Source organism: Crocuta crocuta, unplaced genomic scaffold, assembly GCF_008692635.1.
Source record: "Crocuta crocuta isolate KB4526 unplaced genomic scaffold, BGI_CrCroc_1.0 scaffold142, whole genome shotgun sequence".
NCBI classification, from domain to species: Eukaryota; Metazoa; Chordata; class Mammalia; order Carnivora; family Hyaenidae; genus Crocuta; species Crocuta crocuta.
This window is the reverse complement of record NW_027528892.1, coordinates 2,630,085-2,632,940: the sequence shown is the minus strand read 5'-3', so window position 1 is coordinate 2,632,940 and position 2,856 is coordinate 2,630,085.

Genomic DNA, 2,856 nt, shown 5'->3' with positions numbered 1-2,856 from the left:
AGTTTTGCCGGGACGGATGGTGGGGATCGCTGCCCAACAGTGTGAATATTTTTATGACCGCTGGGCTGTACACTTAAAAATGACCACCCCGGCAAATGGTATGCGTGTTTTCCCACAATAAAGAAAATTGGGGAAAAAACCCTAAGGTGGCTGGAGGAGTGGGCAGTGGTCTTGGACTCATCCAAGGTGGGTATCTTATGCCTAAGGAGTATGAACAAGAGAGGGTGGGGGGCTCGGGGCAGAGAGTGCTCCCATGGGAGTGAGGGGAGGGAAAGGTCCAGAACTCTGGGCGGCCAAAGTAGGAGGAGGTCTGAAGGGGTGATGGGAACAGAGAGCCCTGGATGAAGTCCGAGGCCCCAACCCACAATCTCAAGGCAGAGCCTGGAAGTTTCCACCCTCTGCAGCCCTCTGCATCTCCCCCAGCCCCTCGCCTCCCACTCAGGCTGCAGTTTCCATGGCAACAGGCCCACCACTTGCTGCAAGAGGGGACGGTGGGGAGGGCCTGCCCAGCCCCGCAGAGTCTGCATCAGAGGCCAGAGGGCGGATTTCTTTCGTTGAAATGCGTCACCATCCGCAGCGCCTGCAGAAGGGGAGGGAGGGCATCAGGAGCCTCTGCGGCCGTGGGCAGAATTCCTGCCAATCTTCTAAACACTAGCGTCCCATGTTCCCGGGATATTGACTGATCGGAAATAATGAATGAGCTTCCCACCTTGCCCTCCCCCCCAGAACAAGTGGGAATAACATGAGGAGCAGAAAGGAAATCCATGTCTGGCTTCCTGGGGTGCAGAGATGCGAGGAGAGAAGGCTCATTCGCCATCCATGTCTTCCAACAGTATTGCCGAGGGCACCCCAAAGCGTGGTGGACACAACGAAGAACAAGGGGTCAAAGCCTCCGTTCCCCAGAGCTCATATTCTAGTTGGGGGGTCAGACGTTGAACGCAAAGTTAAGATTTCAGGCGGTGGTGAGTGCTAGGGTGACATAAGTCAGGTTTGAAAGATACAGAGAGCAATATTTGAGAGAGGGTGGTCAAGGAGGGCTTCTTGGAGGTGGTGATATTTGAATCCGACTGGAGGGAGGAAAGGGAGGAAGTCACTGAAGTCACTGGAAAGCCCTGAGGCTGCCCTGCTTTGGGACCAGCAGGGAGACCAGAGGGGCTACAGTGCCGGCATAAGGGGGACCATGGGTGGAGACGGGGAGCCCGAATATTCCGGTCAAGGTTGCCGGCCATCTAGCGAGGGTTTGACAAACGGGGTGCTCGTTGTACCCCAGACACCCACCGCTTCTGAGCTAAGGCTGCCTCTGGGCTCCAGAGCGAGCGGGTAGAGAGAGGGGCCCCGTCGGATAGCCGGGTGCACCTCACGCCGTGTCCCCGCCACCCGGACCCACGTCAGCGGCCTCAAGGACACGGACACCGGCACCCTAATCCGGGAAGGACGCGAGTGGAGCCTTGCGCTTGCTTCTGGTGTGATTGATTCCAACTTCGGAGTATGTGATTTAATGCTTCCTGAAGAGTGTGCTTAATCATCTCGAAAAGTCACCAGTCAGCGCAGGCGACCCCAGGTCCCTGCGGCCACCCCACCCCACCCCGCGCGGGGGTGGGGGGGCGCCACGGGGGCGGGGAGGTCCCAGGTCTCAGACACCGAGTCTCAGGTCCCCAAGGAAGGCGAAGGCGTTTGCTCACCTAGGACCTCAGTCCACAGGGAGCAGCTCCGGGTAACCTGAGACCCAGCCCTCTGCTCCGGGCCAGCGGGAGGCCCCCCCCCGCCAGTCCTCCTCGATGCAGGAGGGCTGGGCAGCCGGGCGGGGTGGGGGGGTGGGGGGGAAGGGGGCGGCTGCAGGCCTGGGCGGGGCCTCCGGAGCATGAGCGGCTGGGCGCCCCGGGGGTCCTGAGCTTTCTGACTCGGCCTGATCAGGGCGATCTCGGCCTTGCACACACAGGGCGGCCCGTGGGCCCTGGAGGGGAGAGCGGGGTGGCCGAGGCCCCTGCTGGGGAGGGGGAGCCCCTCTTCCTTCCCGTCCTCTTCCTGACTCGCAACAATCCGCGCAAGTTTGGTGCGAGCTGGTGGGTTGGCGGTAGGTCCACACCCGTGAGGCACCGCCACCATCACAGCGAAAGCGCGCGTGGCTCCAGGCGCCTTCCTCGCCCTGTGGTCGCCGCTGCTGCTGTTGCTGTTGTGTGCACACGTGTGCGGCTAGAGACGCCACAGTCTGGCTCCCTAGAGGCAGCCAGTGTTCCGTGTTCTCCCAGCTAGTCCGCCGCCCCCANCATCTTCAACAGCTGCCTGGCGCCCGGTCAGGGTTGAAACTGCTTAGTTCTGGGATGCTCAAGTCCAAGTTTGACCAGCAAATGTGCAGGAGCAGAGGGCGTGAGAACCCGTCCTCGCCCGGGGCCCCGTTGAGGGGTCTCCGGCCTCAGCTCCGCGCACCGCGGCGGGGAGACCCCGAGAGGGCTGCAGGTCCTCGTTGAAGGGCATCAATTAAGTGCCCTCTGTGTGCCCCGCTGAGGATTTGGACCCGGATTCTGGAAAAGTCCACTCTTGAGCTCCCTCTGTGCATTCCCAGGTCCCCTTCTTCCTCATCCTGCAGCGGTTTCCATGGCAACAGCCTGAGCCCCTTCCCCGTACTGGGGTCCGGCTGGGCGGAGCTCCTGGGCAGAGGCCGGAGTGGAGGCAATGCCTGGGGAGAGGCCCGGAGACGGAGGCCTCTGTTGGGTGCTCGCTCCTCGTGGGGGGTGGGGGGTGGGGGGGCAGAAGCACCCCCTTGAGCGGAGATCTGCAGAAGGTCAAAGTCAGAGACCACAATCCCTCCCAGGGCCCGTGGCCCCGGCCCTGCCCACCCTCCCCACCCCCCACGCA